The sequence below is a fragment of the Tachyglossus aculeatus genome, chromosome 19 (genome assembly GCF_015852505.1).
Source record: "Tachyglossus aculeatus isolate mTacAcu1 chromosome 19, mTacAcu1.pri, whole genome shotgun sequence".
Taxonomy (NCBI): domain Eukaryota; kingdom Metazoa; phylum Chordata; class Mammalia; order Monotremata; family Tachyglossidae; genus Tachyglossus; species Tachyglossus aculeatus.
Genome location: NC_052084.1, coordinates 10,526,727 through 10,553,918, shown reverse-complemented (window position 1 = coordinate 10,553,918; position 27,192 = coordinate 10,526,727). Strand labels below are relative to the sequence as shown.

Sequence of the window (27,192 nt, the reverse complement as noted above, 5' to 3'; positions counted from 1 at the left end):
ATCCTAAGAAAAGCAGCAGCCCACACACCAGTGATGCAGTGAACATGAACCCAGAAGGCTGCTTAAAGTAAAGAACTTGGCAGCAGCCAGGCTGACTGTGAAGCTTGGTGGGAGTTGTGAAACCCAAATGGGCCATCAGCATTTTGGGTAGTGTTATACCTCTGCAACTGGCAAACATGGAAATTTTCTGTCATGGTAAATATGCAGTTCTAAAAAGTTTCTAGGATTCCACCATTGTGACACAAACTGATACTAAAAGGTAGCGCACAGGAAACAGAATGCTGCTCGCCCTTCATTTGACCCTCTCCAGATCACATCATCAAAGAGGAAGTACTGCAGACTCCCTGTGATGGTCTGTTCAACACCATCACTAACCTTGGCTTCCCAAAAGCTGTCCTCTCCTGGTATTCCTTCACTTTGCTCCTTCCTGTCTCTTTCATAGGCTCCTCTTCTGCCTGCCACCCTTTAATTATGGAGGTCCCTTAAAGCTCAGTTTTGGGTTCTTTCCTATTCTCCATCTATATCCACTCCCTTAGAAAACTTATTCTTTCCCATGGCTTCAATTACCATCTCTACACAGATGATTCCCAAATCTATCTCTCCAACCCTTACCTGCACTCTTGCATTTCCTCTTGCCTCCAGTACATCTCTACTTGGATGTCCTGCCAACACCTCAAACTTAACGTGGCCAAAACTGAATGCACCTTTCCACCCAAACCTTAACCCTGGCATTATCTTTAACATCTCTTTCGACCCACACATTCAATGTGTCACAAATTCTGTTAGCTCTAGCTTTACACCTCCAGAATCCATGCTTTCCTCTTCATCCCAGCATGGTGTAGTGGATAGAGCACAGGCTAGGAGTCACAAGGTCACAGGTTGTAATCCCGGCTCCGCACTTGTTTGCTGTGTGACCTTAGGCAAGTCACTTCACTTCTCTGTGCCTCAGTTACCTCATTTGTAAAGTGGGGAATAAGACTGTGAGCCCTATGCGGGACAGGGACTGTGTCCAACGCTATTTGCTTATAAGTAGGCAGTGCTTCTAGTCTGTGAGCCCGCTGTTGGGTAGGGACCGTCTCTATATGTTGCCAACTTGTACTTCCCAAGCGCTTAGTAAAGTGCTCTGCACACAGTAAGTGCTCAATAAATACGATTGAATGAATGAATGAATGCTTAGTACAGTGCCTGGCACATAGTAAGTGCTTGACACATACCATCATCATTATTATTATTATTATTATTATTACAGTGCCTGGCACATAGCATGTGCTTAAATACCATAATTATCATCCCAACTGTTACCACATTTATCATTGCTTCCCTTGACAACTGCGTGGGCTTCCTCACTGACCTTCCTTAATCCTCTCTCTCTTCTCTCCAGTTCACTCTTCAGCCCAAATCATTTTTCTGAAAATATGTTCAGTCCATATCTCCCCACTCCTCAAAAACCTCCAATGGTTGTCCATCCACCTCTGCATCAAACAGAAGCTCTTTACTTTAGAGAAGCAGCGTGGCTCAGTGGAAAGAGCACGGGCTTTGGAGTCAGAGGGCATGGGTTCAAATTCCGACTCCACCAATTGTCGGCTGTGTGACTTTGGGCAAATCACAACTTCTCTGTGCCTCAGTTCCCTCAGCTGTAAAATGGGGATTAAGACTGTGAGCCCCCTGTGGGACAACCTAATCACCTTGTAACCTCCCCAGCACTTAGAACAGTGCTTTGCACATAGTAAGCGCTTAATAAATGCCATTATTATTATTATTACTACTATTGGCTTTAAGGCAATCAGCTTTCTCTCCTACCTAACCTCATTGTTCTACTACAACCTTACCCATACGCTCTGCTTCTGTGGAAGGAGAGTACATGTCTACTAACTTGGTTGTCTTGTGTACTCTCCCAAATGCTTAACACAGTACCCTGAATATAGTAAAGGCTCTGATATTGTACTATCCCTTCCCTCAGGAAGTGCTCAATAAATATCACTGGTTGAAAAAATCAAAAATGAAATATACTAACTGAATATCAGACTACAGATCCGATTAGAACATCCAGCTACAAGACAAAAACCTAACACCTGTCAGTTGGGTGTGTGTGCGGGGGCCGGAGGGGTGGGGCGGTGGCACAGAGGTGATGCTCATGCACAGTGCTGAAGAAGAAGAGATCGATACAGTAATATTAGGAGACTCCCCTACAGCTGGAACATTCTGAGTAGGTAGCACTCCATGTTGTAAACTGCTCATGCAGCAGGACTGCGAAACAGGCATGTCCTGGCCACCGGCTGTTCCTGACTCCAGGAAAATGAAGATACAGCATCTCCACACCTGTTCACCTGATGGTGAAGGAAGGAAAAGCCGTTACCAAGTGACAGGAGATGAAAAACCAAAATCCACTTCAGCAACTCATCCCCGCACTGGTGATTAATCTCACACTCCCACAGCCTGATGCACATTAACCAGATAATTAATAATTTCTTTAGGGATTCTAGCTCGGCAACTGCTTTTATCAACCCGCCCGGCATTAGGAGGGAGAAAGTGCATTTGTGATCACACTGCCAGAATTGGGAAAAGTGTTCTAAAAGGAAAGGAAAGGATAGAAAGCAGTGCGTCACTAAGTGCTTAGTACAGTGCTCTGCACTCAATAAGCACTCAATAAATACCAGTTGACTAGCACCTGTGGTATAGACACTCTAGGCTTTTTTGTGGGGGAGGAGGCAGGGTCATCAGCTAATTTTAGTTAATCAGAACAGCTCCTTCCCTAACATTTTCTATCCACATTGATAAGAAACTGACTGTTCTTCCTGAAAGAAGGTTCTGTTGAAGTATCCAGTTTTCAACCATATATTTTGCCATACAGCAGCGTGGCTCAGTGGAAAGAGCACGGGCTTTGGAGTCAGAGGTCATGGGTTCAAATCCCAGCTCTGCCAATTGTCAGCTGTGTGACTTTGGGCAAGTCACTTAACTTCTCTGTGCCTCATTACCTCATCTGGAAAATGGGGATTAAGACTGCGAACGCCCCCCTGAGGGACAACTTGATCACCATGTAACCTCTCCAGCGCTTAGAACAGTGCTTTGTACATAGTAAGCGCTTAATAAATGCTATTATTATTATTATTATACTGGATTCAGATAATCACAAATCAGTCAATCAATGGTATTTATTTATTTACTGGATAGAGCACTGGCCTGGGAGTCAGAAGGCCTTGGGTTCTAATCCCAGCTCCACCATTTGTCTGCTGTGCGACTTGGGCAAGTCACTTCACTTCTCTGTCTCAGTTACCTCATCTGTAAAATGGAGATTGAGACTGAGAGTCCCACAAAGGACAGGGATTGAGTCCCACTCAATTTGCTTATATCCATCCCAGAATTTAGGACAGTACCTGGCACAAGGTATGCACTTAGCCAATACCATAATTATTATTATTACTAAGCACTTGGGATTGTACAATACAATAGAATAGGAGAAGCAGCATGGCTCAGTGGAAAGAGCATGGGCTTTGGAGTCAGAGGTCATGGGTTCAAATCCCGGCTCCGCCACTTGTCAGCTGGGTGACTCTGGGCAAGTCACTTAACTTCTCTGTGCCTCAGTTACCTCATCTGTAAAATGGTGATGAAGACTGTGAGCCTCCCGTGGGACAACCTGATCACCTTGTAACCTCCCCAGTGCTTAGAACAGTGCTTTGCATATAGTAAGCGCTTAATAAATGCCATCATTATTATTATTATTAGACATGATCCCTAATCTCAAGAAACTTCAGACTAGAGGGAGAGACAGACAATTAAATAAATTGCCAATGAATATATACATAAGTGCTGAGGGGGTGATAGATTTACCTCCATTAACTCCAAAATGACAAAATATTACAAACATAAATCCTTCAAGATGCTAGAGTTCTATAACCCAAGGCTTTCAGGTATTTGAGTGAGGACAGCAATGTCAGTTTGATTATTACTTGCTCTCAACTTTTTGCCCTTCCATTCATGACTATTTTACTCAAGTACAGAAACCATAAGGAATCAAGATTCCCATGTCCACTTCCTCTGTATAAATCCACCTCCTTTCAGTTGTGTGTTAAACAGGGCAATAGAAAAAAATCTTATTTCCTTTCAGCAGACACAGGGGATGGAGAAATTATAAAACATCTCTTCTGAAAATAACAAAATGTATTGCCGTCTCTCCCTTTCTTCCCAAACTTGATGCCAAAGCAGAATTCACCAAGTTTCCGATGATCCAGACACAGATTGTAAACTATTAAGCAAATCAACATTCTCATAACATTTTTAGGATTTCACAAATGAAAATATGCAGTCATTTCTTGTCTTTACTGCAACTAAACAAATTAAATGAACATCCTGTTAATAACTCTGTAGAAAAAGTGACAGTTCAGTGGCAATTTTGAAAATTGTAACATTAATTCATGATAAAGTAATAATACCAATAATTGTGGTATTTGTTAAGCACATACAATGAGTCAAGCACAAACTAAGAGCTAGGGTAGATACATTATAAGTAGATGAGACATAGTCCTTGTCTTACACTGGGCTCACAATCAAAGGGACTGTTAAAAAGTGCATGTTAAAACTGTAAAATTAGACCTAAAATAAGAATTTACTTGATCTCGCCAATAAAACAGAAATGTATGAAATAACATTTATCAAGACCCTTGACCAGTGCTGGGCCTTATATCAAAGTTACAATTTCTGGCCCCCCTTGCCTATGAATTTTTCATCAAATTAGAAAAAAAAAATAGAAATAGTGAACATCTGTATGGCCTCAGTGTATGGGTAGCTTCTCAACCTGTTATTTTCTGTGGAACTCCATCAATATTATCTACCTAGATAGCAGAGACTATGTTTAAATTCAATAAATATAACATAGTTCAGTGTACCCAATGGACTTTGAATACATATTAATTACTACTTCTACAGCACTCTGCAACAAACCCATCTCGTTTTAGTGTGAAAACTTTGCCATCTCCAAACAACTGAAATAGACAGAAACATTATATGTGTATTACTATCTCTGTGGTCCACGATTAGGGTGCTTGGTTATGTTTTTCTTTAAAGATAAAGTTGTAAAACCTTGAGTTTACCTAAAAATACATCATTGTGCATTAATTCATGAACTCTAACATACATCAGGCCTGTAAACCTGGATGATAACCTGAAAGACAGAGTGCTCATCTCAGTGTGTTCTGATAAGTCCTTATGACCACGTAACCTTCCCTCTTCCCCACATCTTTTCATCATTGTCTTTTCCATCATTAGGGAATGGAATGAGTCAGCTGGGAGGCAAAACCCTGTGTTATAATCTAATTTGAAAAACAAATATTTATAATGTTGGCCAAAGGGGAAAATGCTTAATTCTGTGGTTGGTAGCCAGATCAGCATATCAGAAGGTGTTCTGGGATCCAGCATAGCATCTGGATATTTAGTATTGATTACTGCATGCGTTGCATAATGCATAACAATGTAAAAATGGTCTTTTCATAACAATGCTCACTTTTTGTAGGTGTAATTTTAACATATTTCTTCAATCCCTCTTTGCCTATAGCTGTTAACTCTGAATCTCTCCCTTAAGAGCAACTAAAGCAAAATGTCTTAGTATGCAAAATGACAGATCATATACAAAGGGCAAAGTGTGGGCTGCCTTAGAAGTCACTAAAGAATACCACTATCTCCAAAACGGCTCTCACTCCAATACCACTAAAGGCATATTCTGCCTTTTTGCTGTATTTCCTCAGACAAGCTGGCATGCTTCAGACTCTCTCACCATTTCCATCAGTTGGGTTTGCTCCCTGTGCTCAGTACAACAGGCAAACGTTGACAGAACTGAAACCATCAGCCTGTCTTTAAGACCACAAATGTAACTTGTCAGCCAGCTGGTAGTAACCAATATTTCACAGCCAGAGGAGATGAGACTCCTTGTAAATGGGTGTGAAACAAGAAACCCTTCTTTTCAGTTCTCGAAAATTCACCATAAAGGTTGAAAGGCCACTGAAAAGAACGAAGAGATTAGAAAAATGTGAATTATTTTCTACTTCTTCCTCTGCCATCTTAGAGGTTCTGGCTCGGATAGACTAAAGATGGACACAGGGACAGCATGGATTTGTCAAAAATCCCAAAGGGATCAATTTTGCCTAGAATGAACTATGTTGATGTTCTTTTAGACTGTGAGCCCACTGTTGGGTAGGGACTGTCTCTATATGTTGCCAACTTGTATTTCCCAAGCGCTTAGTACAGTGCTCTGCACAAAGTAAGCGCTCAATAAATACGATTGATGATGATGATGATGTTTTGTGCAACTTCCCAACAGCAAATATATTGCTTCAGTCAACATTATCATATTATTACTACTAATTTTTAAGACTGGGCAAAAATACTACTTGCTTGAAAAAAATGTATGCTACAATCTAGGATGGAGAGAAAATATGAACTCAAGAGGTACAGCAGTATGTTTCGGAGAAATAAAACTTAAACACCACCAAGGTAATGTTCAGAGAAGAAATAAATCAGGGCTACATATCCAATCTCAGACTGTATACCTTAGACAGTAAGTTCTGATCATGTCACGTGTCCTTTACCATAGAAGTCAGTATCAAAAGCTTTCAAAGAAAATATATAGTGACAGTAGTATAATTGGTATGCAACATAACAATTCCAATCCAAACTCTGGACCACTTTATCAAGGGAGCCAAACTCATCTTCCTTTATAGATAACTTTTAAGAACATATACTCATTTGGGGTTCACGCTCTTCATATTTTTCTATCTCCTTTCTTCATTTCTTTCCACTCTTTTCTCTCTACCTCTGTGTGTGTCTGTCTCCTTTTGATATAACATTTTTGCTTCACATCAGAATAGATAAGGCTAAGCTTCAGAGAACCCTTGAAATGAGAGAATCAAAAGGATGATAAACACTTCATGTGGACTTTCCAGAAAATGATCTTTTTAGGCAGTCACCTCACTGTCTGAGTCTCTTCACTCCCTCAGCCAAAGCAGGTTAACTGAAAATTATTTATGTGGATCATTTTTGGCTTTGCTTCTCTTTCTCCCTTCTCAAGAGTGTGTGCATAGAATGTGTGTTTTCTGTGTGTGAACTTTTTCCACAGTCTCGCTTCCAAATGAATGACAGTAAATCACGACCCACAGTTACTAGTTTGAAAATTCTATAGTCACCACAAAAATGTATGTGGTCTTTTCTTCAAGAAGGGTATTAGCAGTGAAAATGCTTCCATTTTTCTGGTGTTATTTTGTTTTATATACAACTACACATCTATATAGCAATCATGAACAGGGAATAGAGTCTCTAAAACTTAGAGTCCTGTCCTCCCCACTCCCACCCCGATAAGCTAACTACTGTGTGTCTCCCTCAGAATTTCACTGTCCCCTAACCTCCCCGCACCCCCCAAGGGATTGGTCCCTATAAAGGCTAAAGATGTGAAAGTCTAAACAGCCCAAGTCACTATGACTTTGTGATGAAACCTATGACAGATGCAATTGGTACTTCCAAGTGAATCTAATCAGTCATATTTATTGAGTGCTTACTGTGTGCAGAGCACAGTACCAAGCTCTGGGAAAAGTACACCCTAACAATATGATGGACACATTCCCTGCATATAAAGAGCTTGGGGCCTAATCCCCTACAAGGTAATCATCTGTACCGGTAGGCTAGCTCCTCCTCTCTCTATATTAAAATAAACTAGGTTATATACCCTTTGAAGCAGGCAGCTGCATAACAGCTTGACAACTGTGCCTGAGATGAACAGCAAGTCTCCTCTGAGTAGGCCACAATGCATAAGGCTGTTGAAGATGCCCTCATGCATTGTCTTACACATCTTCTTCTCAGAGGAGAGAATAGGTTGCTTCAGAGGATGAGAGTTTCTCTAATATGCTAAGTTTAAGGTGTTGACAGGACATTCAAGTAGAGATGTCATCAGTAAATACTAATCTAGCCTCTACACTGTACACTTATTATGGGAAGAGAACGTGTCTGCTAATTCTGTTGTTCTGAACTCACCCAAGCGCTTAGTTCAGGGCTCTACACATAGTAAGTGCTCAGTAAATACCATTGATTGATTATCAAGATGATATGGCCTGGAACTTGGAATCTCTGGAAAAGATTTGGAAATCATGAAGTCTTGCTTGCCTCATTCTCCCCTGTGTTCTTAGGGTGAGTAAAGGAGGAAGTTGTTGGAATATTTGGGTGCAAAATCTTTAAAACTGAAGAGTGTTGACTCTTGCTTTTTGACCATCACATCTATCTCTCCCCACGAATTTACTTAAATCTATCACACTCAGATCTCAGACTCTTTGAAAGGTTAACTTCGGGGTGTATCCTAGCAGACCCGATCCATTTTGGATACAGCTCAGAGATACCCCATTGCAAAAAAGGCTTGGCTTGGCTGGATGACAAAGCCTGCGGCTAAACCCTTGTGCCTGGGATGAAATTTGAACACCTACCCACATAAATCTGTTGCTAGGTCAACAGTGTTTTTTTAGTAAACAGACTATTTCCTTATTAACTTATTAATACAGTGAGGCTATTTTTAAAACTCATTGAACAATACTCTGAAAAGCCATGATGCCTTTTTTTCTTAACCATGCTAACGACTTTTCTGAAGAAATGCAGGCAACATTAATCTACACTTCACTCAAAGTCCTGGGTGAAGGACTCCTCTGCACTCTGTCTTCTCTCTCCCCCCACTCTCTCTCACACACTTCAATTTGAAGCAGAACTAAAGATTTTCTTGGGCTCAACCTACCTGTCACAGCATAGCTAAACAACAAGGTTACTATTTCATTTAATTTAGAAATACTCAACACCCATATACAACTTTCATGGGAAACTCGCAGGACATTTGCATAGGTTTAATTTTCATGAATCCATGTCCACGTGCAGGTGGCTACTCTGGGTAATTAGGCATGGTGTGTTTAAGACAAGCATTTCATTGTCTTTAAGCAGAACAAAAACAAAAAACCCCCCAAATAAATCCAAGAAATGCTCCCAGCTTAGACTAAGGAGACCAGATGTTCTACATTAGATGAGATAGCCAAGCATTTGTGGGTTTATCTCCCTACCTAGAGTGTCTGAGGCAGAACCTAATAGTGTTTTTACCAAGGACGATGGACAGCAACCCTCAGTGGCTGATGTAAGGATAAATAGGGCAGAAGGGAGATGAGTAGGAGGAGGATGAGGAGGAGAATACTATCAGCCTCTGCTTCCTCCTCCTCAGCTTGGCAGCAGCCAGTGGCTACTGCCACCATCATCATCCCACATAGTATTTATATTACTGATTACTTGTTTATTGTGTGCAAAGCATGGTTCCAAGAGCTGAGAAAGAATAAACAGGTGATCATTAAGCAAGGTCCCTGGGCCACATGGGGCTCCAATCTAATAATAATAATAATAATAATGGTATTTGTTAAGCGCTTACTATGTGCAATGCACTGTTCTAAGCGCTGGGAGGAAACAAGGTGATCAGGTTGTCCCCTGTGGGGCTCACAGTCTTAATCCCCATTTTACAGATGAGGTAACTGAGGCACAGAGAAGTCAAGTGACTTGCCCAAAGTCACACAGCTGACAAGTGGCGGAGCTGGGATTAGAACCCATGACCTCTGACTCCAAAGCCCGTGCTCTTTCCACTGAGCCACGCTGCTTCTCTATAAGATGGATAAAATGAATAAGACGGAGATGGGGGGATTTGCGACTACAACATAAACAAAAAATTATACAATAAAAACAAAGTAAACATAAAAGATGACATCAGTGATTAATACAAAATAAAGAAAAAGTTGTAGGAAATTACAGCTAGGCTGAGTGCTACATTTCTCACGGTTCACAGCCTGACATTCCTTGCTACAGTGACTGCCACAGCTATACTCGCTCCATTTTTATTTTATTTTTTTAGTTGTATTTGTTAAATGCTTACTATATGCCAGGCACTGTGTACTAAGTGCTGAGGTGGATACAAGATTGGAAGCCATCCATATCCCACATGGGGCTCACAGACATAATCCCCATTTTATAGATTAGGTAATTAGATAGATTTTCATGAACAAAGAGAAGTTAAGTGACTTGCCCAAAATGTAAGAGCCGGAATTAGAACCCAAGTCCTCTGGCTCCAGGCCCATGCTTTTTCCACTAGGCCACATTGCTTCCCTTAATATTCTGCATTTTATAGGACAACTTCCTGGCTTTCTTGGCTATTGATGGGAGTTTCTGGCCCAGTCAGAAACAAATCATCTGACCACAGTGAAAATTCCCATCAGAAGTCCTGAAAGTGCAGTTCCGGCCAGCAGACAAGTATGAACACTGCCACTTCTGCCTGGTTGAAGTGCTGGAGACTGACTGAGCCCTTCCTAGTCTCACTGGAACTCACTCACACACACAAAAAAATGGTATTTGTTAAGTGCTTTGTGCCTAGCACTGTTCTAAGCACTGGAGTAAATTCAAGTAAATCAAGTCAGACACAGCCCATGACCCACATGGGGCTCACAATCTAAGTAGGAGGGAGAATAGGTATTGAATCCCCATTTTAAAGTTGAGAATATTGAGGCACAGAGAAGTTATGACTTTCCCCGGGCCACACGACAAGTAAATGGCAGAGCTGGCATTAGAACTCGGGCCCTCTGACTCCTAAGCCCTTGCTCTTTCTACTAGATAATAATAATAATAATGATGATGATGGCATTTATTAAGCGCTTACTATGTGCAAAGCACTGTTGTAGATGATACCACTTCCCAACCCCTGACCATACTTTGTTTTGTCCCAGTAAGGACCAGTCCTGTTAGGATCAGTTCTTCTGGGACCAGCAGTAGTGCCATGGTAGACAATGAGCAGTAAGGGTCGATGGGGAGAATAGCAGGAAGGAGAAGCTCAGTGTAGCTCCCATCTCCCTCCTCTTTGTCCCCTCCTCTGTTCAGCCCACCTCTTCCCCATCCCAACTATTTTTTGCAAGGGGTGGGGTGGGGGGGTTGGCTTTACCCACATTAGACACTGAAGAATCTTGTGGCCTCAGTTTATTCTCTCAATAGTGTTCACTGAGTCCTTATAATCAGGAGCCTTTTATGACCAGCGCTGCCAAGTTTTTACAATCAGAATCTTAAAAAAAAAAGAGCGGTTCCATCACACATGCCTGAAGCATCCATCAACCCATACAATGTGACCCTTCATACAAGACCAACATAGGTATTTCTTCTATTCTAAACATAACCCTACACCATTTTACTGTGGTATTGTCACCATACTGGAGGTTGGCAAAAGGACAAGCAATTAGAACCACTAACCACCAAGAACTTGCAACCTGAGAGGGCTGGGCAAATGGAACATTCCCATCCAGGAGGGATGACATTGCTCTTAATTCTCCACTCGCTTCCACACATGCCAACAAGAAGGAATGAAGTGTCCAAACATGGTGTAACGAGATGTCACTGTGACTCCCTCCTGTCCGCTGGTCCTTCAGATACAGGATTTTGAAACATTTTCATAATGTAAAAAAAAAAATTCCTCTAAATTCAAGAACTCCTGAAGAACTTCTGATTACCAACCAAAGCTACTTATTAAATGTCAGTGGAAAGGACACTGAACTAAACATTTGGGGGTGTATACTGTGAGTATGAGACACAGTACCTGCCCCCCAAAGAGCTGAAAACTCTGGACAATAACTGGCCCTCCTTGGACACTGACTGGCATTTCTAGCACAGCTGGAAACATCATCTGACCACAGTGGAAGTTCCCATCAGGTGCCCCAAAAGGTCAGTTCTTCAGCCAGTTGCTGCCACCTCTGCTCAATTCAGGTGGTCAACAGCTTGATCCCATAGTTTGGGGCCCCCTAGCTCCACCATTTAGTGATGGGATTGAGTACAATGCACTATGCTAACCATTCAAGAAATACAGCAGAATTATAAGACATAAGCGCTTAGTACAGTGCTCTGCACATAATAAGCGCTCAATAAATACGATTGATGAAGACACTCCCTGCCCATAAAGAGCTTAAGCTCTATTACAGTAGACAGGCAGAAATATTCATATCCCTCAAAAGTCTTCTGCTTGATGGCTAGCGCGCATTTAACATCCCTTTTAAAACCTCAAGCCATCTTTGTTTCTTCACGGATAAAAAGTTGACAATTATAATAGCTGAATTGCAGGTCCAGTTTTTCTCTTAAAAATGGAAAAAATAAACCAAAATATCCAGAAACTAAAATGAAGTAAAGCATTTGCCCTCAAGAAAATGGGTGTGTGGGAGAGAACACATACATGAGTATATTTTTACTATTTTCTGAATAGCAGGTAATGTTGCATTGTATTGTCCTGTCTGGACAATATTAGCATAATTAGCATAATTATCATCTTGGAGGGAGCACAAGTCTGGAGGTTGATGCTGGACATTGCAACTCCTGGGTTCTATACTTAGTTCTCTGTGTGACTCAATGGTGACCTTGGGCAGGTTAATGTCCCTATCTGAAAAATGAAGATAAAAATACCTCTCTCAAAAGGTGCAATGAGACTCCCAAGAGTAATTTCTGTGGCACATTGTGTTCCTGGGATGTAAGACCACAACGGAAATGTTTGTTGTCCCATTTAAACATTTGAAATGCAATGAGAATTACTGGAGAGTCATCATAAATCTGGTATTTGTCTTAGAACCAGCAGTTCTATAATATGGCTTTACACTGAAATCAGTGTTACCCCTGAGTGAAGTTAATTGGAAATGAAAAACCCATTCCTAACATTTCCTAGCAAAATTTGGGGATAAAATACATCAACAGAAAAAATGTTTTCTTCGGGAAATAGTCCCAGTCTCCAATTTATAAACTACAAGGAGAATTATACAAGTTTCTTCATTTTCATGACAGGATCCAAGACCTGAAGGGGTATTTCCTCCCCCTACCCTTAACTTTGCACCAACTAAAATGGTGGCAGAATAGCAGTGAACAGTCATTCAGATAACTGGTCTGTTTGATTTGGCAGAATGCAGTACGCTGACATTGTGTGTGTGTGTTTTCTTTGTCCTTATAAATGGTGCTACTACTCTATCGTATTATTAATTGAGCACTTACTGTGTGTGGAGCACAGTACTAAGTGCTTGGGAGATCACAATGTAACAGAGTTGGTAGGCACATTTCCTGTGCACAACAGCCGACCCTGAGATTCTAATCACTTGAGTTTGAGATAAACTGAAAAGCCCCACCCCATAATGCTATTCCCACTGTGGGCACATAAATACAGTTCCTTACTATACTAATGTATATACCACCTGCAACACATGGCCTGGCTTCCTAACCTGCCTCTTGGTACCCTGATCTTCCCAAAGCCTCTGCTTGTGGAGTACAATCCATCTCCTTGCTACCATACACCAGACCATCATCAGTGGCATTGATTGATCGCTTACTGTGTGCAGTGCACTGTTTCAAGGAATCTCCCAATAGCTCACTCCTATATCCCACTGTTTGAGACTGTGTTTGCCTTTAAATGTTTATTTGGATCTCCCTGCCGGCTTATGTCCCATTTCACCTTGCCATACAGCAGCCTTCATCTATTCTCCTCACATGCCCTGCTGATGAGCACTGCTTCAAGGCTGGTGAACCCAATGCATTTGTGGCCATTTGTGCAACTCTTACCAGTTGCCATTTCATGAGGCTCATAGATGACATTAATGAACTGCTCAAGAAGCCAGATGCCCCTTTTAAGGTATTTCCACATCTCACCGGCCTCTGGAGGTCACTGATTCAGCGTGGTAGAATGGCTTTGCCACTTGTCTGCTGAGTGACCTTGGACAAGTCACTTATCTGAGCCTCAGTTACCTCATCTGAGAAACGGTGATTGAATATTTATTCTCCCTCTACTTAGACTGTGAACCCTTTGTAGGATAGGGGCTGATTATCTTGTACCCACTCCAGCCCTGAGTATCGTGCTTAGCACATAGTAAGACCTTAACGAATAAAACAATATTATTCAATGCTTGACGCCCCCTGTCAATTTCTGAAAGGCTATAATGGTTTGCTGATTCAGTTTCCTTCATCAATATGCAAGGCATTATGTAGGTAACATAATTCAAGGACAGAACTCCACTCTATGTTGCTGTAAAAACATCTTTGGTTGTGTAGGCTTTCCGGAGTTGGCATGGTTTATGACCTCAAATTTACCTCAGGCTTATTGTTCGTTTCTATCAGTGTGTTGACTCGGCTAAGCGGTCCATAATCATCTGCAAGGCTTTTGTGTATGTGCCTCTCCAGCACAACCATCAGTATAGAGCAGCTCCCCCTAAGCATTGCCAGAAATGATTTCCCATGATGCTCAATTCTGCTGAAATGGAAAAAACATCATGCTGGATCAGATTCTGACACCAGCTTCCAAGTGTCACCGCCATGTTTTCATGAATGACGGCATAAATACGATTGAATGAATGAATGAACGAATGAATGAATATGTTGCCGACTTGTACTTCCCAAGCGCTTAGTACAGTGCTTGGCACACAGTAAGCGCTCAATAAATGAATAAATGAATGAATGAATCCCCTCCCTCCCTCATTTATTCATCCCCCCGCCTTACCTCCTTCCCCTCCCCACAGCACATGTATATATGTTTGTACATATTCCCCACAGCACCTGTATATATGTTTGTACATACTTATTACTCCATTTATTTATTTTACTTGTACATACTTATTCTATTTATTTTATTTGGTTTATATGTCTTGTTTTGTTGTCTGTCTCCCCCTTCTAGACTGTGAGCCCGCTGTTGGGTAGGGACCGTCTCTATCTGTTGCCAACTTGGACTTCCCAAGTGCTTAGTACAGTGCTCTGCATTCAATAACCGCTCAATAAATATGATTGAATGAATGAATGAATCCCCTCCCTCCCTCATTCATTCATCCCCCCGCCTTACCTCCTTCCCCTCCCCAAAGCACCTGTATATATGTTTGTACATACTTATTACTCTATTCATTTATTTATATTACTTGTACATATTTATTCTATTTATTTTATTTGGTTAATATGTCTTCTTTGTTGTCTGTCTCCCCCTTCTAGACGGTGAGCCCGCTGTTGGGTAGGGACCATCTCTATCTGTTGCCAACTTGGACTTCCAAAGCGCTTAGTACAGTGCTTTGCAGACAGTAAGCGCTCAATAAATACGATTGAATCAATGAATAAAATTGTTTAGTTGTTCCTATAGCAACCTTTCCCAGTATACCATGAGCTCCTTGAGGGAATGAACTGGGTCTAAATTCATTTTTGGGATATTTCTTCACTCCTTATAAGCACTCTGCACAATACAGGCAAACAAATTATTTTGAGAGCCATCATCATGTAACAGGATGGGATCAACTACAAAGCCCTGCTTTACACTCTGATGGTTACAGGAAAATGTTCCAAAACAGCACCTTCAACACTGATTTGAAGATCCTGGTGACTGTCCCAGGGCAGCCAAACTTGCTTAGTAATTACCAGAGGCAAAGACAGTTGATGGTGTCAAACGCTTCTGCAAAATTTACAAAGACATATAGATTATTGGTATTACTCCCAGCTCATCTGAACTACTGTGTGACCATTTGGTCTGAAGCCAATATTATCAATCGTCTAACCTGACCAGGCTCTTTGTGTTACTAAACCACCCTGCTGTGCTCTTTATAAGTCTTCCCCCTCCCCCTCCTGTAAATGTTATATGCAGTGTCACTGTTTATTAAAGATAACTAATGCTCTAAGTCTTTATTTACTTCTGTTTATTGCTATTTTAGCAGGAGTCACCAGAGAGCAGCTCTGCTTCTGGTCCACCAGGGTTCTTTAATCACGATTAGTAGGTAAAATCATCTGTGACAACTAATCCAAAAAGCAGATTATATTTATTTTGGCTACGGTGGCTTGCAATTCGTTAAAATCAACAAAGCCTTTCATTAGCCCCCTGCTGATGTCCTAAAAACAGATATTTCAAGGGTCTCAAAACACAGAGCTATACATACGCAGCAAAGCAGAGTCTGAAGCATTTCACACTACCATTCTTAAGATAAAATCTTATTAAATAAGAAAAAAGCACCCTTTTATACAATGGCTTAATTATTAAGCCCAAACTCCAAAATCAAAATCATACATGCCTAGCAATGGTGTGTACCAAAAACATGGAGGGCAATCTTTAATATGTCAAATGACTACAAAACAAACTGTAGCATTTAAAAAAATGGGCATACTGGCATTCAGAAATGGAAATTTCGAAGTGCCAAAAATGGAGCACTGATGCAAGGAAGTTCACCAGAACACCTTAGGCAGGGGATAAGCGAAGCACCGTGGCCCAATGATTAGAGCATGGACCTTGAGGTCAGAGACACCTGGGTTCAAATCCCTGCTCCTCCTCTTGTCTGCTGTGTGACCTTGAGTAAATCATTTCACTTCTCTGTGCCTCAGTTTTCCCCATATGTAAATATGGGGATTAATAAATAGCAAAAAAAGAAAGGGGGCAAAAATGAAAGACAAGGATCAGTGGGTAGAGTAGAGTAGGGTAGAAAAGGGTAGAGTGGCTAATAATAATAATGATATTTAAGTGCTTACTATGTGTCAAGCACTATTCTAAGAGCTGGGTAGGATACAAGATCACCAAGTTGGGCAAGTCCCTATCACACACAGGGCTCACGATCTAAGTAAGAGGGTGAATAGGTAATGAATCCCATTTTACAGATGAGGGAACTTGGGCACGGATGAGTGAAGTGACTTGCCCAAGGATACACAGAAGCACACGGCAGATACAGGATTAGAACCAAAGTCCTATGTCTTCCAGGCCCATGCTCTTTCCACTAGGCCACGCTGTGAGTGGAGAAAGAAGGAAGATGAAGGAAACTAGAGATGGTGAGAAGAGAAATATGGAAAATGGGAGGCAGATTAGAGGAGAGGGCAAAAGGGGGAGCTGGCAAAGGGTTATATGACCAAATAAATACTACTCAATGGAGTGGCTGAGGTCAAATGTGAAAATTGACCTCTGCCTCCACCATTGCTTCTGTCCAGCAATGCCATGGCCCAAGAAAGAGCATTCTCCTCACGATCCTGAGGTCACTGCCACTTTCATTTTTTTTAGGCCATTTGTTAAGAGCTTATACTATGTGCCAAGCACTGTATTAAGGGCTGGGGTAAACAAGCTAATCAGGTTGGACATGGTCCAACCCGGCCCTCACAAGGACCACTACAACCAAGGTAGCGAGCACCATGGCAACTGCTGCCATTGGTGCTCCTTCCTTCATCACTGCCACTGCAGACAGGTCCCCTCCTACCGCACTTCCATTGAAAGCGGGACCCTCAGGCAATTCAGATGGCAGCGTCAATCTACAAAATCCATTATAGTTCTGCCTAAAGCAGGGCTTCCGGTCACTGTAAATTAGCCCTACTACAATCACCCATTTCCACTCTGTAGCAGCCATAATTAACAAGACGGTCCAGGTCCGTAGGTCTATTTAAAGCTCAGGGAGAGTAGACAATTACTGATTTTGACCTAAAGAAAGAGCTATTCGGACCGTCTCAGCTTTGAAAATGAAGAAGCCTGCAAGCTTCAACTATAGCACAGAATCTCCCGAGGTGACGGGAGAGAAAGGAGGAGGAAGAGGTGCAGGAAAGGGGAATTCAGGTGCAGATCAGATCCCAAAATGAGATGAAAAAAAACTTTAATGGGAACTGACCCGGGTTTACCACACCAAAGAACACAGGCCTAGAAGTCAGAAGGACCTGCGTTCTAATCCCAGTTCTGCCACTTGTCTGCTGTGTGACCTGGGGGAGGCACTTCAATTCTCTGTGCCTGTTACCTCATCTGTAAAATGGGGATTAATACAGAGAGCCCAATGTGGAGCGTGGTTTTGGACTGTGTCCAACTTGAATAGCTTGTACCTACCTCAGCACTTAGCACAGTGCCTGGCACATAGTGTTTAACAAATCCATTAAAAAAGAAATTTGTTCTCTCTCTATGGTGCCATTTGCATTGTGCAGTGATTTGTCAATTTCCAGGTTTGCTACAGCCAGGGAAGAACTTGATTGTTCCCCTACAGGGTAATCTTGAATACTGTCAAGGATGATTATCAAGCAACACTTCACAGGAGTTTTTACCCAAATATTACAGTGCTCCACCAGATGCAGCGGGAAGCCAACAGCAGCTTTCAGACCAATGTCTTAGCTCCCAAATGCTAAGCCACTTCAAAACTCAACGTACCCCTAAGGAAAAAGTTCAGTCCATCTTCGAGGGCCCAAGTCCAGAGCCTCTGGCCAGTGCTTCAGCTCTCTCTGGTTCAGCAAAACAGCTGTCTGTTACAGTAGATAATATAATCCAGCCTGGAAGGAAAGCCACACACCAAGCTTCCCTCAAATGTCTAATCACAGTTGTGTCCACGGGGAAAACAGAGCCACATCTATCTGATATACAAGTTACCATTTTGGCTCTCCATAATTAAAACTATTGTTGCTATGGCAATACCAAGAGTACTGCAAATACAAGCAAGGCTAATGTCATGTCTTTTTTGTTGATACAATTTGCAATCCCAGGCTGGTGTGTGGCAAGACAGAACAAATGTGACTGGCAAATAGAAGAGCAACACAGACTCATTTCAGAAAAGTCACAAACTAGATTATGGGCTAGAGCTGCAGTTTTCAAGTCTTTTCCTTTCTTTCTGATTCCTTTACTCAGTGAACTATGACAAAAGCTTTCCTGATGCATATTTACCACAGCCCTCTCCATTAAGACCAAAAGCTCCTTGTTTTCCTTCTGTATCTTTCCTCTCTATCTAAAAGATTATACCCAAACAAGATTTCCAGGTCAGTACAACAGGTCACTTTTAAGTGCACCCCTATCAGGCAATAAGAACAGTGCTGAAACAAAGCAGCCACTTGGTTTAGTGAGATGGCTAAAGAGCATTTATTGCTTTTGTTGTTTGAAAAACCAAGTCAAAGCAAGAAAGAAACCTAGAGAAATGACAGCCCCAGAAGAAACAAGGAGCATCTAAGCCATGTAACTCCTTCAGGGAGGCCTAAATAAGAGAAAACTGGCTACCTCAGCTCCTGAAACAAGTTTCCTCTGACTCTGTTTTCCTGAAAGTGGGACCACCTTGAAATCCTCTGGGCCCACTTGAGGTCTTCAAGATGCAAACTGAAAGAACTGACTGATAAATGTTAAACAAAAAGTAACTTTCACCTCAGAACAACCCAAAGGTTGTTCACCTTGCCTTACCCCAGTTCCATCTCTGATAATACCTTGAATAAATACATGAGACAGGTCCTGACTCCCCTGCTTAAGAGGGGTGGTGCCCGTGTAAACTGTTGCCTCAAAAAATAAAAAAAAATTAGCACTCTCTAAGGATTTCACCCCTCCCTGCCCCCGCCCCCCCCCCCAAAAGACTACCTGTGGACTCATGAGACACCCACCTTGGATGAAAATATCCTGCGGATTAGTGGGCATTTTTTTCTTCTTCTTTAAACAATAATGAAGAGAAGCAAATTTGCTTTTTGCTTTTTTTAGGACAGTGGTTAAAAGCCCAGTAAAAAGAGCTGGTTTCTTTTTTTGGCAGAAGGGACTCTGCACAAGCAGCAATAGTTTAGAGATCAGAAAAATGGATAATGTTTCGCTTAATGCTGGGGACGAGGCACAAGATGTGGAAAGCACCATTTAATATTTCCCCTGAGGGATCTGAAGGTAGCCTGGTAGGTGACAAAAGGGCCATGAGGACTTTGTTACTGAAGGAAGCTTTTACTGGGGCAAATAAGTAGCACAAATGCATGGAGGAATACTGAAGGCTACATGCTGTCACAGAGCTGGCTCTCCCAGCAAGAATGATGACTATGACCAACAGCCATTATAATATTTCATGGCGACTTTGTCTCTCTGCAGTACAACTAGTTGTGGGATTATGCCCAGGGAGAAACTATCAAGTAAGCCTATTGTTAAAAGACTAGATGCTTAGCCATGGCTCTTGCTTTTTTGAATTCTGAATCCACTCCAGATCAGAAAACCAAAGTTTCACCCCCTGATGACAAGAGTAGAATCTAATACCAGAGATTTTAGAGTGTCCTAAATTTATCTAGATGCATAGATAATGCACATCAACTGCACAATCTCAAGCTTCATATTTTGCTAGCAAAAAAGAAGAGTCCATTATGGGGCAAGGAAGCTTGAGGCACTGCTCCTTTTGCTTGTAAGACTCATGCTATTCACCTGGAAGTATAACAGAACACACAGGAGGGAAAGAGAAAGCTGTCTTACTACAAAAGGCCAAAGGATAAGAATGAACAGAGTTACGAATGCTTTATTGGATCAGAGAGCCTAGCGCCCTGTCGAATGGGAACTTCATGTTCGGGGGGCACTGCAACCAGATGATGGTGACAGAATACAAAATAAGCTTCCTGGAGAGGGGTGTCAACCTTCTCTAGGACTCTGGGAAATGTAGCCCTTCAAAAGAGCTAAATGCAGTTCTCAGGAAGGAGAGAATTGGAGGAATAAACTCTCTACTGAATCAATGGTATTTATTGAGCACTTACTGTGTACAGAGAATGGTACTAAACACTTTTTTTAATGGCATTTCCTAAGCGCTCACTATGTGCCAAGCACAGTACTAAGCTCTGGGTAGATACGAGCTCATGGGGTTGGACAGTCTATGTCCCACATGGGGTTCACAGTCTCGATTCCCATTTTACAGATGAGGTAACTGAGGCCCAGAGAAGTGAAGTGGCTTGTCCAAGGTTACATAGCAGACAAGTGGCAGAGCCGGGATTAGAACCCATGATCTTCTGCCTCTGAGGTCCGTGCTCTATCCACTACACCATGCTGCGTTGGGGGTACCCAGCTGGTAATGCCCACTTCCAGCCCTGGACCACTTGGAGCCTGCATTGAAGATACTATTGAGGAGGGAAAACTAGCGACAGACAGATGGTGGTAGAAATATAGGACGAGACTACACCAGTGAATGTCAAACCCATCCCAGCACTTCAGTACAATCTTTATGTCTGTTTTCATTACGAAGTTCCAAAGTGGGTAAACAGAAGAGTTAGCACAAGCAGAGAGGCTGCTCACACTTATCAAAATATGACTGGGAAGAAGCAAGCAGAAAAAAAAGGGGTCTTAATTTGTTTATGAAAAGTTTTCCCCTCTCGCAATCTGGGAAAGGTTGTTAAATACGAACAAAGACAACAAAGAAGTAAATATGAACATCTCATCCTCCCACCCACTTGAAAAAAGCATCATGATATTTAAAGGACATTTTTCAAACAACTTGTTTTGCATAAGAGTAACAAAGTGTCTTCCCTCCCAGCTTGGTTTCAGCTGATTTGAGAAAACAAACATCTCTAGACTGCAATCTCATTATGGGCAGGGAAAATGTCTGCTAATTCTGCTGTATGGTACTTTCTCTGGCACTTAGTACAGTGCTCTGCACATAGTAAGTGCTAGATAAATACGATTGATCACTGACAAAGGTATTAGACTATGAACAATAAAACTAGTCAAAAAGGGCAGAAGCAAAACTGCCTGAGTATTCCAGCTCAGTCTGCAAGAAGGTATTAAATATAAATACAAAATAGGCCTGAGCCATAAAAAAGAAAAAAAAAAGAAAAAAGAAAATTAAAGAGCCCAAAGTGCAGAAAAGGATTTTGGGAAGGTTTCATTGATTAGTTGATTAGGTTGCCAGTGACTGATTACTCATAAAGGTTTAAATTAGTCATTTCAGGCTGGCTCCCATGAATAAAATTCAGGGTATCCTCTCCCTCCCACCCCTTGTGACAGATGATATCTGTTTTCTCCTTTGAGTTTGAATTTAAGAGCCACTGAAGCTCAGCAACAGTATATTCTGGCTCAAATGAGCTGAAAATTGCATTCAATTTGAATTTCAAAACCGTAGAGAAGGAAGGAGAGGAAAAAAAAGTGCAGCACCCATCAAGATGGTGCACTTTCCAACTACTTCCTGGTGCTCTGTCACATATAGGCTGACTGGATACTTGAAATCCAGAATTTGATGCAAGGGAAAGAGCACTGCTGGATGGTAGCCCAGTATGAGTGGTAAAAATAAACTTTTAATTGTCAGGATCAAAGTAAACCCCACTTTCATGTATATTAAGCACAAGCTGCTCTATAAAAGAAATAGATTTTCTTTCCCCCAAAACTCAAATAGCAATCATTTTTCTTATCCACTTTGCTGGAGATAAGGTATATTTTCCTGGGGTAGGGGATGGAAGGGAGTTACAAAAGCAAATTATGTTCCTAAAATACAAAAAACAACTGAACAATCACATCACTTAATGCAGTCACGTTCTATGTGGTTTGTGGTGTCTAGATCCCTATGCTGCCCGTTAAAATTATGCTTACAAGAAATGATAACAAAAGGCCAGAGTAGCACCAACAATCTCAATGCATCTACCCCCTACAGCCCAACAGATCACATATTGGGTGCAGATGGCAGAATTAATTTTAACAAGCCCTCATTCTGATTACATTAGGGGAAGGGAGCAGGGGGGAAAGCCAAAAGCAATTCAAATATTGAGTCTGATTCTCCCGGTGTCCAAGCATCTCTAGAGTCATAGATTGGCACTTTGGGAAGCAGCACTGACTGTTTCAGGCTGTAGGGGACCCTTCGATATTCAGAAGCATAAACTTTCAGAACGGCTTTGGGAGACAGATTCTGTCTCACCACTGATTGAGGAAACACGGTGTTAAGCTGCACAAGGTAGCCTGGTGCCATGACAGGCCAGTTTGCGGCTGGCAATGTGGCAAACTAAAGGCTCATCAAATTTAACCCAGATTATCCTCCAAGGAAAGAGGCGATAAGTAAAAAAAAAAAAAAAATCACATAAAAAACCCACGAGGTAGGGTTGAGCAAGTGTCAAAAGAAATGTTTGGCCTTTCCCAGCACTAAGGCCAAAACTGACTTCCAAACAGAATCATACTTACTGCTCACTGCTTAGCAGTAAGGAGGGTGGAAATATTTGTTTAAAGAGGAAATGGGTTTAGGAAATTCAGATTAAATCCCTAAATCGAATCATTTATTACAATTTATGATCTGGATACTCAATTGTATATATTTAGTAAAATTCAGCATCTTAAGTAAAACAAATGAAAAATTTGGATTTCCATATTTTCATAATCACTTCAGCAATAGTTATATATCATCGAAAACACCTAACAATTTCCTACAAAGAATGCTTGCACAGCACTTCATGACTTGACGTTAACCACTGCTAGAGCAATTATAAAAGAACCGGATTACCTGACAGTGCAATATCTATTTTGTGGCATAATGTTAGATGGGTACTTCAGTCCATTAATATTACCTAATCTTATAGGGAGTATCTTACCTTTCCGACTGCCACAATGTTAACAGATGATTTTTTCTTTACATCTTCATAATTTAATATTGTTTCATTGATGAACCAGTAAATTGCCAGCTCTATTCATTTGTGTGATGTGAACAAGGATCCAACCCAAAAAGAAAAAAAAAAAAGTGAGGTCAATTTTCCTGGCCACTGCATTTAATAAAATCTGCCAGGCAATAGAGTAAAGCACATATTAACAGATCAAACTTAGTATGCTGTGCATTCAGCAAGTCTTGAATCCCAACATATACATATATATATGCACACACATACACAAACGATTACAGTAACATTCAAAGTGAGCTACAGTATCTATTGCTTAACTGCAAATTTCCTTCCTTCACAATTTCATTAATCATCCTGCCCTTTCATTTATAGGTATACTCTGGTTAAAGTTTTAAAGCATTTTCCATTATACCACCCATTTTTAACTTTCCCAAAACAGTTTCCTTTTGGACAGAAGGATAAAGAAAAAGCTTTCATTTGTTCCCATCTGAGAGGCTGTATTTCTTTAGAAATATAGTGGAAAGGAGGTAAGGTGAGCCAGGATGACTAAAAATGAACAGGTACTAATCATTCAACATCAGCTAAGTCGTCAAAACAAACTTTTTACAGTTTAATAAAATGAACGGGTTTTAAACTACTTCAAAATGGAAGAATACCCCTCAACACTGAACCTGCCTCTTGCTCCTCTTCCTACAGGATAGTTGCAAGTGGTAGAAAAATCCCTTGGGCTGGGTATCACTAGCTTAGTTCAGTTCAGCTTCAAAATGAGTGGCAACCACCAAACAATCAGCTGAGTACAAACATGTTTAGTCCCCAAAGTAAATCACCTGGGAAAACCAATTAGTCAGGCAAAATTTTTCAACACACTTATCAAGGTAGAAATGTGGTAATTGTATACTTTGGAGAGCGAGAACTTTAAAGAGGTCCTTGGGCTATGATAAGGACCCTCTTGGAGTGGACTTAAGTATGGTTCCAAGTGATACTTCAAGCCCACATTTTCATGTTTTTTGAAGAAAGGAAATGAAAAGCTAAGTTGCTTAATTTTAAGAATGTGATCCTGCTTACTTTTCCCTTTCCCTTTCTCTGTCCAAATCTTGGAAACAGAAAAATGACAGATCTTAGTATCACAATAACTACACACATTTTCAACTATACTGTACACTTGGAAATGCCAAAGTATATAACAAACAAGTTCTGCCTTCTGAGAGACAGTCCATTTGCCTGGGATTTTTTGGACCAGTTTTCATTTTGAATTTTCATCACCAATGGACTGTAAGTCTACTGGGCACTTGTTGCCTCTTCCATCCTACAGTTAACTGAGAGGCAAGATCAAGAACCTGATGAATCTTAAACCCCGAATTTAGTACCCTACTTTTGTTCAGCATTTATCTGAGCTGTTACTGGCACCTGGAATTATAAGATCAAATTCCATGAAAAACCACTTTACATATCAAGTTGAAGAGAGCAAAGATTGTGTGCCTTCTCAAAAATGCCTTAGAGAATGCAGATTTGCTCTATAAACATTGAGATTTTCATTAGGTGAGTTGTTCTTAAGGTAGCACTTCTGTACATGTTTAAACTCAGTTACTTCTCCCCAGTAGTAATTTATTTTAGTGTCTGCTCCCCAAAAGATTATAAGTTTCTTGAGGGCAGGAATCATATCTACCAGCTGTTGTGTGATGCCAAGTATAGTGTTCTGAACAGAATAAGCATTCAGTAAACATTACTGACTGGTAGAAAACACACACACACACACACACACACACACACACACACACACAATCCTTGACAGCTGAAAACCTATTTAAAAAGTTAAAATTTTACCGTGGGCAATTGCCACAGCAAAACTAGCCACTATTTATTTACACACATACACTATTCTTAACCCAAAGGAAGCAACTGTGTTTACAAATGTGACAGGCAATCTATAGGATGTTCTTACTCCCTGCCGAAATGCCATTTAAAAATAGTGAATAACACTTCCCCTACTCCTGTTCTCTGGATAAAATGTATTCACAACCCACCAGTAGTATTTTACAATGACATGCTGCACCTATCACACATACTCTCTACATACAGGGTCATACAAACACCATATAAATTACTTATTTTTTATAGTTTTTTCTTTTTGATTTTGGATTTGGAATTTTTTTCCCCATTTGATAGATGAAGTGAATCCTTATCTTGCCCTCCTGTTGTCAGAAAATTTCCCGCCCTGCTGAGGAAAAGGGAAAGTGGGTAGTTGTTTTCTCTGCATATCCAACTGCACCGAAAGACTCAAAGGGAGAACAATTTTTGTTCACTGCAGAGAACCAGGAACACTTAGCAGCTGTAAAACCATCCCACAAAATATTAGGAGAGACAATGAAGAACGAATCCACCCTGCAAAGCTGGGAAGTGTAACCAGGCAGGTTGTAGACGAGTTTGAGGTGCAACAGGTGTGAAGGAAAGGCTTATACAAAAAAGAAATCCTTTCCAGTGCTACAGCTCCTCTTTATGTAACACTACATAAGCACTGTTGGCACCATTAATAAGCTATCAGGTTATCTTCTGAGTGACTGTGGGTTGTGTAACTACTTTAAGTCTGAATTTCTTGATCTCTTCAGAGAAAAGGCAATGCAAAATTTCAAGAGTATTATCACTACTAATAGTAGTTAGTCTAGAATATATCCTTTATTCAAGACCAATATATATTTTTCCTGAGTACCATTAACTTCTTTTTGGGTGAAAATGCTACCAAAATGTACTGCAAACTTGTCATGGGAAGGGAATGTATCTGTTATATTGTTATACTTTACTCTCCCAAGCACTTAGTACAGTGCTGTGCACACAGTAAGTGTTAAATGAATTTGACTGAGTAGTAATATGTGGTATGTACTTAGTGCTTAATAGGTGCTAATCACTGTGTTAGACCCTGGAGTACAAACAAGGTAATCTGATGACATGGAGTACCTGTTCCCTCATATGTGGGCTCACAAACAAAAATAAAAGGAATAAAACTCAAAATGAGGAGAAAAAAGGGGTCTTGGAAATGGGTCATACAGATAATAATAATAATAACAATACATTTAATAATAATTATAGTACTGGTTATGCACTTTCTATGTGCCAAGCACAGTTCTAAGCACTAAGGTGGTACAAGTTAATCAGGTTGGATATAGTCCCTGTCCCACATTGGGCTCACACTCTTAATCCCAGTTTTTTACAGGTGAGGTAACTGAGGCACAGAGACATGAAGTGACTTGCCCAAGCAGCACAACGGACAAGTGGCAAAGCAGGAATGAGAACCCATGACTTCCCCACTCCCAGGCCCATGCTCTATCCACTACACCATGCTGCTTCCCTGAAGGACTAGCTACAAAACTTAACCCTTTAGTGACTATTGTGCATGACATGCCTTCACAGTTGTCTGATTTATGGCTATTAACAGCACTTGAGAATACCAGATATTGAGACCCATGTGGTGTCATATGCTTTTCATCAGGCCCACAGAGTAACATGATTATGTCCCGGGAGCCACTTTATGAAAATACATAGAGTGCAGCCAAACCTAGAGCGTTTCTGAGAAGCAGCATGACCATAAAAAGTCATGTGGCCTAATGGAGAAAGCAAGGGTCTGGGCTCTAAACCCAGTTCCAACAGTCATCTACTGGGTGACCTAAAACAAATCATTTAACTTCTCTGGACTTCAATTTCCTCATCTGTAAAATGGGGATGTTCTCCTTCCTTCTTAGACTGTGAGCTCCATGTTGGACACTAAGTATATTCAACCCAATTATTCTGTATCTACCCCAGCACTTTCTTATAGTGCTTGGTCCACATTAAGCACGTAACATATACCACAATTATCTCTTTTCCCCCCTTCAGGGG

At 41.1% G+C, this 27,192-nt stretch overlaps 1 protein-coding gene across 2 annotated transcripts in view; it reads right to left on the bottom strand.

The window, feature by feature from the left end:
• Positions 1-27,192, bottom strand: part of ESRRG (estrogen related receptor gamma) — a 449,507-nt gene that overhangs the window by 320,616 nt on the left and 101,699 nt on the right. Inside the window, exon 3 of one of the 2 annotated variants that reach the window (XM_038760932.1) lies at positions 23,299-23,390. The gene's annotated coding sequence lies outside the window, so the exon portion shown is untranslated. Of the gene's footprint in view, positions 1-15,380; positions 15,437-23,298; positions 23,391-27,192 lie in introns of those variants that run through there. The other variant, XM_038760933.1, reaches the window with a different exon arrangement.